The following is a 10761-nucleotide window of genomic DNA, read 5'->3' as shown; positions in this document are numbered from 1 at the left end:
TCTTTCATCCCTCAGTTATTCTTTCACACCTTCTTTTCACCCCCTCCCTGAGCATGTTTTCATTTCATATTTGTTTGACTGTTTACACAGATGCACAGAAGTGTGCCGGGCAGATGGAACTCGTGAAGCGCTCATTAGTGACGTGTGATTGGTTGCTTCTTTCAAGACCCCGGTTTCATTGGCTCCGATTAACTGCCTGTCATATTTTTTTTTTTTAACCCGCTTAAGTACATGACCCTTTTGGCATGTCAAAAATGTGAAGTAGAGTTCCGGGTTGCCAGGTTTAGTGCTGTGGCTGACACATCTGTCCATTAGACGTCGGGAAAGGATCCCAGTGGTCAGAGCCCACAGTAAATGTGTTGTAAACGGTGTAAAAGAAAAAACAGGTGGGGGGAAAAAAGGCAAATCCGTTCACGTCATCAGTCTTCTTCTCCTGAAACACGTCCTTTCACTCTGTCTGTTTCTCCCTCTGAAATGAGCCCCAGGGCCTCTGTAACTGACACAGAGTGCTCTGTCTCCTCTTAATCACTTCTTCATGTTTATCCATCGAATTACCAATGGATGCATTTAGCCTGATTGAATTAGCTGATTCTCCTCAGACTGTAAACATTCCATAGACTGTAATTAAAACTGAACCTGACATGGAGGCACATGTGGACTCTGGTGTCATTCCTGTGATGAAGCAGTGAGACTGTGCTGGCCCTTCTGACCGAGGCGGTGTATCTGAGTGATGATGTCGCAGGCCGCCAGCGTCAAGGGACTGTCCTTACTTGATGATGTCACACTGGAATTCTGTGTGGTGGATGTGTTTAGTTATGCATACTTACATTCTGCGTACTTTGAATTACATTCTTCGGAGCATACTGGCTAGAATTTACACAGTATGTAAGAGTGCATGTTAGGTTAAGTTTTGACTTTGCAGTTGATGACAATTTTGACATAACTGGAGAAACAAAAGTACGATATGCGTACTTGTTCGGTCTCTGGCATAAATATGCATAAATACTTATTATCTGGATCCCTCCAGCAATTTGAAATAGTGAATTCAAACTAACTCGCTATCTAATTACAATAAGTGAGCAAGCCAATGCTGGTTGAATTCTTTCCTACCTTGATTCAGTAGCTAATGTTAGTTTGCTCATCTACTGTAACCAGATATAATGGATTCTATAGATATCATACATTGATAATATTCAGTAATTTTCAAGATATATATTAGAAATATATAATTAAAACAACAGATTTGTTCATTGACTGATTACTTGTTGTTGATTATTGTTCTTGAAGTTGCTGTTGCATTGGTTATGTTTGTGAATGCATTCCACCATTCTAATGAGAACGCAAATATGTACAATAGAATGCAGCCTCGCACTCTTTCTCTCCGCTCTACCAATACCAGAGTATGTTTTTCTATATCCCTATCTATCTCTGTATTCAATTAAATTCAAGATTGCGTTATTGGCATGACATATTGGCAAGAATGTACTGCCAAAGCTTTGCATACAGAAACAAACACATTAAACTATTTCTTTAAGCGATAAACATTTTCTCTCGTTCTCTGTTCTTACACCCAGGCTCACAGGCATTGTAAACAAAAACACTGGAACAGGAATAACAGGAGAGGCTGTAATTTAAGCACAAGATGCAAGGAAGGCATAGAAGGAGGAAATGATATGTATCTTCTGCCTGGAAACAAGTTGGACGGGACAGAGGACAGGAAAAGAGGAGGAGGAGGTAGAGGAGGAAGAGCAAGAAAGCATATAAAATTGTCTGTGAAAGCCAATGGCTACAATGCCTGTGACATACTGCCACCAAACCTATGCTGTGTGTCGAACTGACAACCCCTCTTAACCCTTTGAGAAATAGGTTTTTGGAGTGTTCTTTTATTCAAAAATTTAAGTCAGTCTTATAGAACTCCATTGCTTTCACTTACAGAGTGATAGTAGTGATTGTTACATCAGCATTAGAATATTCAGTTTTAATCGCATAATTGTGATTTTATACCCTGAAGGGTTAAATTTGCACCATAATGGGTTGTGTAATACAACCCCATGGCCATAGGTACTAATGTGTGAGCTTTGGTGAATAGAGATAATTATATGCGCACTTATCACACGTTAGCTACATACAATCAGATTAATATCACAGTGTGTGGACAGCTGAGAATGCAGGCGGGTGAAGTTTAGGTCCCTGTTTCCACAGAAGGGAATCTGATCCTCTGTCAGGGGAGAGTGGGGTGAGTGTCATTGAAGATGAAAGACAGTTCCCAGGGAAGCGCTCTGAAGAGTCCTCCTTGTGTCTCTTTATTCTCATCTCCAGTATGTGAGGGCGGTGCTGCTCATTTTAGCCCTGGACCCATAAACCCGAGAAATGTGAACTTTTCCAGAAGAGTTCTCCGTCTAATTAGAGAGGGTCTCCTAGCGTACACATCAGCCATGTTTCGAGATTATCAGTAATCTCTCATAATATTGTTTTAATTTAAAGCAAGACCATTATTGCCGCGGAGATAATGATTCTCATAATGTCTTTAATGAAGATAATAATGGCGATTTGCTCTCCCCGCTCTAATGTAATCCTGGTGTTTATGTCATGCTCTGCCCAGTCCTGTGTGTGTCCACGGTTATGTGAAAGCGGATTTATGCTTATGTGCGATTAAGTGGATTCCATGCAGTGTATAGTTTTTTTTTTTTGGAGAGCATGAGAGCACAACGTGTGTGTGTGCCTGGTACAATGTGTGTGTGTGTGTGTGTGTGTGTGTGTTAATAATCATAACGTGTGTGTGTGTGCCTGGTACAATGTGTGTGTGTGTGTTAATGATCACAATGTGTTGTGTGTGTGCGTCTGGTACAATGTGTATGTGGTTATTTTTGCAGTGTAAGTCAGACGTTTGCGTGTTTACCTCCCAGATGAGGCCACTGCTATTATACCCTTGAGCGAAAGGAGTTTAGCATGCATTTTCCAGAATATGTATACCTCAATGAAGGGATCGTGTTTAAAGCATATACTGCGTCTGAGTCGTGGGGGATGAAGCAAATGCATTAATGATGACAGCAACAATAAGCAGGGCTGGCGCACAGCCACCGGGCCCTTCAGCTTGAAAGAGCCGGTGAGGCTGAGCTGTAATCAAGGGTGCTTTTGGAGACGCTCCCTGACAGGATGAATGGGTTTGGCAACAGACATTATTGTGTGTGCCAGGGGGCCGAGAGCTAAGAGAACCAGTTTCTGCACATCCACAGTCACCCCCTGATGCGTGTGGCATATGGAGCGATTGGGTGATTGAGTGGGTGAGCGAGCGAGCGAGCTAGAAAGGTAGCTCTCACCCATGAACAGTCCTGACAAATGAGGCAGACAGATGAGTAAATAAATGGCGTCAAGTCTACGTGTGGAAAAATACGCCTTGGATGTGGCTTAATGTGACCTTTGATCTGAAGGTCAAAACAAGACCAGCGGGAAGCCTTTCGGCTGACTTTGAGATAATGACCGACATGACAGACACACACAAAAAAACAGAAAGACTGGGAAAAAGAAGGGGACCAAATCAATACTCTTTCATCCTTTCTGTCGATAGTCCTGGGGAATAAAGCAGGGCCTCACCGGAACCTTACTAGCACCACCTGTGAGGCAGGTGACGTGTGGCCAGATGTCTTTGAGTGGCTTTGCTCATACCTAACTGCTATACTGCCTTAATGGGACCGTGTGTGTGTTGTGTGTGTGTGCACACTGTGCAAGCCTAACTGGTCAGGCCTTTAATTAAGGTTATTAACTTCATAAGGGGAAAGTAGGGGGCAGATACTGTCAGACAGAGGGGTACCAAAGGGTAGGGGAGTGATAGATGGCTTTGTTATGAACCATGTCTGAACCTCATGACAGTCTGGAAGACATAGAGAGAGATAGATGGATGAATAGATAGAAGAGGAGAGGTAGCTGGAGGACTGAACATCAGAGAGAGGGGGAATCAGACTCACATTGTGGTTTCATACTTGAACTCACACACACACACACACACACATACACACCCCCACACACACACACACACACACACACACACATACACGTGCTCACACAGTTAGTCACACACATTTACAGCGATCTCATTAGACTCTTTTAATATTGAAACTGACAGTGGAATATTAAGTTATATACCAAGCCACCGTGAATCAGACAAATTGGACACTTACTTGGACTTGAAAGATGACCAGGAGATTTCAGCAGCTATTTAATTTCCTTAGCTGTCATGCATGTACCCTACACATTACTTGCCTGTTCACTGCTAAAGACCGCTCTTCCATAGATCACAATGCATTCTGTTTGGTTTCTATAAGGTATTTAGACACAAAGTTATTCTCTTCAAGGGACAGTTTATTATGGAGGAAATTACCAGGTCAGGGCTCATCCCCTCACTCACTCTAATCCGCACCCTGGGCCAGGAGGAGGGATGCCAGAGAAGAGAGAGGAAAGGGGGAGATTTGGGGGATTTTCTGTCCTGCTGGAAAATGGGACTGTTTGGAACTAAAGCAGGCATGTATGTCTTCATGCGTCTGTGATGTGTGTGTATATGCATGTGTGAGTCAGCGTGTTGACAGAGGCTCAGATAATTATGACGGCGAAAAATGCTATTTATTTATTCGGGTAGCTGGAAAACATGGAAACTTGCATGAATGGCAACAGTGTCAAAGTGGTGCAGAGGGAAAGAAAGAGAGAAACTGGGAGGGGAAGAAGCAGAGAGAAGGAGGGAGGGAAAGAGGGAGAGGCCTGAAAGGTGTTCTCTGTGGGAGAGGAATACTGAGATAAATAAGAGAGACAGTCGAGGTATGTGGATTTATGTCAGGGTGTCATAGGAGTGATTGAACACATCTGTGTGTGTGTGTGTGTGTGTGTGTGTGTGGAGATTCTTAGAGAACGGAACTGAGAAAATTTTGATATTCTTTGGTTATGCTGGATGAATACATTGCACCTTGTATCAACAAACCTTCATGATTAATACACTGCCTGATGCAGTGCATACCTATAACTCATATGCTGGGAATTACAGGAAATATATTTTAATCGCCAATAAAATACTTTCCTTTTAATTTAATTTGAAACCATTGCTGAGCAGTGAAATAGTTATATTTAGAGAGCTGAACCTGCAGCTGTTTTTTTGGTAACTTCCTGCATATTGTGTTCCAGCCCTCGGAGATCGGATGGCAGGACGGGGGTTCATGCGCAGGCAGACGGGGGTTCATGCGCAGGCAGACGGGGGTTCATGCGCAGGCAGACGGGGGTTCATGCGCAGGCAGACGGGTGGTCAGAAAGCAGGAAGAGCAGAGACGTGGAGAAGATGAGGCACATTCTCATCACTGTCGGTAAGGTTGAGGAGCTTGTTTTATTCTCGCCGATAACAACGTCGGACCCATTACGTTAATGTATATTTACATTGCATTCAATAAGCAGGCTGTCTCATCCAGAGATACTTGGAATGTAAAAGCCCATAGGAGGACCCATGGGAGTAGTAACCAGTTCCGGGTCTGGCCAACAACATTCCCAGACTGTTGAGTGCATGTACATCATCACTAGAGCACTAAACGCAAGATACAGATACACAAACGTACAGAATAACAGGCCATTAAAATGTGAAACAATCCCATAAAAACCTGAATGAATTACATAAAATGTGCTACATAAGAATTGAAAAATATAAAAATTGAAGTTGGCCTGTCATTCTGCTGTCCTGAACCCTGTGGGTGACAATCCTGACTGGGAGAAGCAACCATCCAGGGAGGCAGTTGCCCCAGGTTTGAGATCTGAAAGGAGAGATCTGCTTGGGGTGTAAGGTTTGAAGATGTGATGGACCTGCACCCTCTGATTTCTGTGATGTTAAGCAGCGTGATGCAAACCACAAGAAAATGTTATGCATCCACAGAGTCATTACCCATAATCCATCTCTTCAGTGCTGAGTGCAGAACAGGGACATTTTAAAACTGTAGTATTGAACCCACAATCTCCTGGTGTAAGGGCAGACCCTGTACCCACATGGCAGCTAAATCTAAAATGATATGTATGCTCTAAGCCATTTGCTTTTTAATACTACTACGGCATTTAACTTTATGTTGTACAGTTATGAATCGACTGCTACTATCAGCTGTGACCCCCGATGACTGGACATCGGTGCTGTCCGTGGCCGAAACCTGTATGTATGCGCTTGCTCTGATTAGGAGCATCTGCTAAACACCCGAGTGTGAAGCGTATACATGTAGGCGTCAGACACAAACTCCCAAGACCTCAGCGGCGTACAAAACCATCACAGCTTCTCTGACCTCGCATGTGGGCGAGAGGGGGGGGGGATTATTTTCACTCTGCCAGCTTTGCACAGGTGTGTTTTTCAAACTATTCAAACTCTATGGAGTGTGTTATGAAAGCAAACTGAATGCTCTAATTTGGTTGAATGAGCGTGGCTATGCTATACTTGCGCTGGTAATTCTTATTGCACGCTTGTTTGCGTTGAAGGAAGTTGGCTGCGGTGTTCACCTTTTCGAGAGGACTCCCCTGAGCCAAATTTGAAAGGAATAATGTTGAAGATGAGCCTTGGCTCTGCACGCGTGTACAAAGTGTCCAGTGCAATATTTGCACTGGCATCAGCATTATCTGCGCCCTTTCAAATAAGTGGTTAAATAAATAAATACGGGTGAGGTCGAGTGCTATGGGAGGGCGCAGTGGCACAAGGAAACTGTGTTTAATAAGAGTGAGGAGGTCACAGACGTCTGCCACTTCACACAGGCTGATTCCACTGAGCGGACGTGTGGGAAAGGGAGAGCGAGGGTCCCCCAGAACCGTTTCTCATTGTAACAAAGTGAGAATGAGGGGGAGGGCAGGGGCGGGAGAGGAGGAAGAGAGATACGGAGGGGGTTCGAGAGAGAACGGAGAGGTCGAGGGCGAGTGGAGTTTGGGTGGTAGAAAGGCAAGACTGACCGGGGGGTGGGGCCGGGGGGGGGGGGGTGTGTGATGAGGTGGTGATGTTCCAGAGCAAAGGCAGGGTGGACGTGGGTGTCTCGAGTTACGCTTCATGCAGCATTAAATATGTCACTCTGCACAATGTGCGTGTGCGGTGTCAGGTTAGACCTTCGCACACCCCTGTCAGTAGAGTAAGGAGAACAGGACCTGTGTGTGTATCTGTGTGCGAGTGAGGGAGTGCATGTGCACATGTGGACGTGCATTCACCTCTGTGTGTAATGATTGCGTAATGATTGCGTAATGAGTGTGTAAGAGTGTGTAATGAGCAATGGTCTTCATCTGCTTTCATCACTCATCACGTCGTCAGTATTTGTGTGTGTGCGTGCGTGTGTGTGCGTGTGCGTGTGTGCATGTGCATGTGTGTGTGTGAGAGACAGAGACAGAAAACAGCTTGCAAGGTCATGTAATAGAGGCAGAGACCCTTGGGATGTTCAAATCTAGGCTTCTTGTATTTTTGTGTTGTATTTATATTTTTAATGGTGTTTATCTGATTTCATCACTCTGCATAAATTATTAGGAAACTGCGATCCGCAGCTTAAGGAAGAGCACCACCCCCCCACCCGTCCCCACCCCCCCAACCACAGTACACATGCATGCTGACATTACAGAGGACAAACTGTCCTTAAGGTGGTCATTAGTCTTTTATTTTTCTGTTCAAAGATTTGTTCTTCTTTAGTTTTATAACATATTCCATCATAGCCGGCGGCATTGTCTGCTGCTCATGCACACCTCAAACCATACATCATAATGACCCTGCACAAACGAGGAAATGCACACACCCCAACCCTACTCACTTTGTAAGGATGCTACACAAATACAAGCATGTAAACATACACACCCCAACCCTACTTGCTTTGTAAGGATGCTACACAAATGAGGAGTAGACACACACCTCAAACTGTTCTGACCTTGCCGGGTTACTGCACAAGTGAGGGAGGTATATGACAGTCTCAAGTGAGCGAAACAAACATGCAGGTGCTGTATCTGATAGTCACGAGTGAGTGGAATAAAAACACAGGCGTCTGACAGTCGCAGTGAGTGGAATAAAAACACAGGCGTCTGACAGTCACAGTGAGTGCCCTTCTGGTTGGTTTACTCCACTGGGATAGTGGTTGGGTGGTCATGTGATTTGGCGATTACAGATCTGGGTTTGTTCCCCCAAGAGCTGCTGAGGGAACTTTGTCTAATGTCTGATTCTCAGGTGTGTTGCTGCGGTTGTGCCTTTGAGAGGGATACGGAACTTCCCTAGTGGGATATTAGGCTGTATAAATGAATAATGTGACAAGCTTAAGCTGTTTCAGTCTCCCTAAATAAAAGCATCTGTGAGGCATTTAAACCATGTAAATAATACCAGCACAGCTCGCCGCTTCTCACGCAGTCCGCAGCTTGTCCTTTGTACTGATCTGAGTACAGTGGGTTATGTGACAATTAAGGTATGACAGGAAAATAGTAATTGGCCTTTGGCAATGACAATTTCCAGCTTGCACCAGCTATACTGATCTGGATACAGTGGACTATATCACATTTCAGAGTTTTCCAGTGTCATCAGCACATTCAGAACGATGACCAAAAAAAAGAAACGCGCACTGTCTGACATGGAGGTCACACGATCTCTTCTCTCTGAGCAGGTATTTTCTTCGCTAAAATCTTGCCAGAATCCAGTGACCCATGCTGACGGAATAATTTATTAATGGTAAACGGCAGTTTAGAAGCCTTAAATGTGTTTTAATAATTGAGGGAAGGAAAGAGACGGGGTGTGAAATGAAGGAGGGTTTTCGAGTCATCGTTCTATTGTTTTTCTGTCTTTAGGAGACAGGGATGGGTGGTGTTGTCTTTATATTACACGACAGAATATGAGAAGGAAGGAAGGCAGACCGAGCGAAAGAGAGAAATCGAGAGAGTGGGAGGGGAAGTGAGAAAGAGAGAGGACAGGAGGGAACACAGTGACCCCCCCCCCCCACCATTCCTATCGTCACATACCCCCCCCTCCACCAGCTGAGGCAGAGGCATGTAGCCGTAACACCCACCAATGCCCAGAGGCCTGAAAAAGAACCATGCAAACAAACACAAACCACTGGAATCAATCAAATTGTAGCACAAGGAAAGGAGGCGTGAAGCCAGCACAGAGCTCTCACCCTGTGCAAACACTGCGCCGCGTCCTGGCGCGCCGCCCCGCCGTCTGCTGCCGAATCCCGGCTGTGCCACTCTCTCACCGGCGGCCCCGTGGCGTGACTGGCGACCGGCGCGACCTCGTGACCGGCGGAGCGACCGAACCCCCGCAATATCGGAGGGGCCCCCGCCGCCGCCTGCAGGGTCCCGGCGCGGGGCCGCTCAGCTGGCGCACTGTGGAGTGAGGGGACGCGGCAGCTGGGGGTCCCTGCTCCGGAGTCGGGCACGCTACTCTGCGCTCGCCCCAAAACGACGGAGAGCGCTGCGGTCAGGGGACGGGCTTATGAACATAACTGGGGGTTGCAAACGGGTAGGAAATTAAAATTTGGGATAGATGTTCTTTTAAAGCGGGTAATGGATGCTCATTCGCGCGTGCGATGCACAGTAAAGCCGTTTCTGGGTAGGGATGACGTAGGAAGCGGAGGCCGTCTCCAGCAAAGGTCTTCTTTCTGCTGTTATTTCATTCACACCTCAGCTGTAGGATTAATTTTCACATTCCGCTCATGCTGTGAAGGGTGCATTTGAGTAGGCCTTGTGCAGGAATTGGAATATATCACCGTATTAAACCGCAGTACAATGACACAACCCTTTGGTATCAAGGAATTACAGAACACACACACACGCAAACACACACTCACTCACGTGCTCAGAAAAATAAGGAGGGAGGGAGGGGAAAAACGGGACAGAGAAAACACAGATTAGAGATTTTGATGTGCTACAGGAGAGAGGGACAGAGGGAGGGCTGCAGGGAGAGAGAGGGAGATGGATGGAAGTGAGGAAAGTCATAGAAGAGGAATTTGAGAAATGAGCGGGAATGAAAGGACGGACTGGGCCGCCTCCTCGAGCCCCAGGGAGAATAACAGCCGCTCGCTTACCACGGGTTATGACACACACACACACACACACACACACATGCGTGCGCACAAAGACACACACACACTTGCATGCACACAAGTTAACAGCAAAGCATTCATACTGTATATATAGCACACACCAACCACAGAGACTGGCCCATTGCATGGAGGCACCTGTTGCTTTAAATGCTCATATTTATATGAACCTGCTGTTTTATAAGAGCACTGAGAGGCCGTGACATTTCCCCGCCATCAGCACACATGGACCCATCACTAATGACCACTCCAGGCTAATATAACACACCTGTCCACATCCCTGCACTCACCTCCAGCTCAGCCCGGAAAAAGATCTTGACATTTTACACACACCTCGATGCAGTCATCAGACCACAATATTCTGAGGTGGCGTGGCATGGTACTGTTAGTAGGCTACTATTACGATATGATTAATGACACAGCAGTTCCTGTGACTGTATACATAGGTTGACGTAACCATTTAAGGATTTATGTAGTGCTTGTGACTGTGTTATGTAACCCATAAAACTTTACTTCCTTTAAGCGATAAGGCACGAGAGGCAGTCTATATGTGTTCACGATACAGCAGGGCCTTGAGCGCTGTATTGCTTTTATAAAACGGTTACAACATATAGAAAAGAAACTATTAAAGATGGCACATAGTATACTGTTTGCAAACAGGCTGTTTGAACAACTGTTACTGCATCGGATTTACAATCGCTGTGGATCGTGG

General features: G+C 45.6%; 1 long non-coding RNA gene across 1 annotated transcript in view; it reads left to right on the top strand.

Moving 5' to 3' along the window:
- The window catches only part of LOC135234380 (uncharacterized), a 34833-nt gene that overhangs the window by 5442 nt on the left and 18630 nt on the right, over positions 1–10761 (top strand). The window contains exon 2 of the long non-coding RNA XR_010324098.1: positions 5170–5345. This is a non-coding gene — a long non-coding RNA (uncharacterized LOC135234380). The remainder of the gene's footprint in view (positions 1–5169; positions 5346–10761) is intronic.

The sequence above is a fragment of the Anguilla rostrata genome, chromosome 11, assembly GCF_018555375.3.
Source record: "Anguilla rostrata isolate EN2019 chromosome 11, ASM1855537v3, whole genome shotgun sequence".
Classification (NCBI taxonomy): domain Eukaryota; kingdom Metazoa; phylum Chordata; class Actinopteri; order Anguilliformes; family Anguillidae; genus Anguilla; species Anguilla rostrata.
This window is presented reverse-complemented; position numbering and strand designations above follow the sequence as displayed.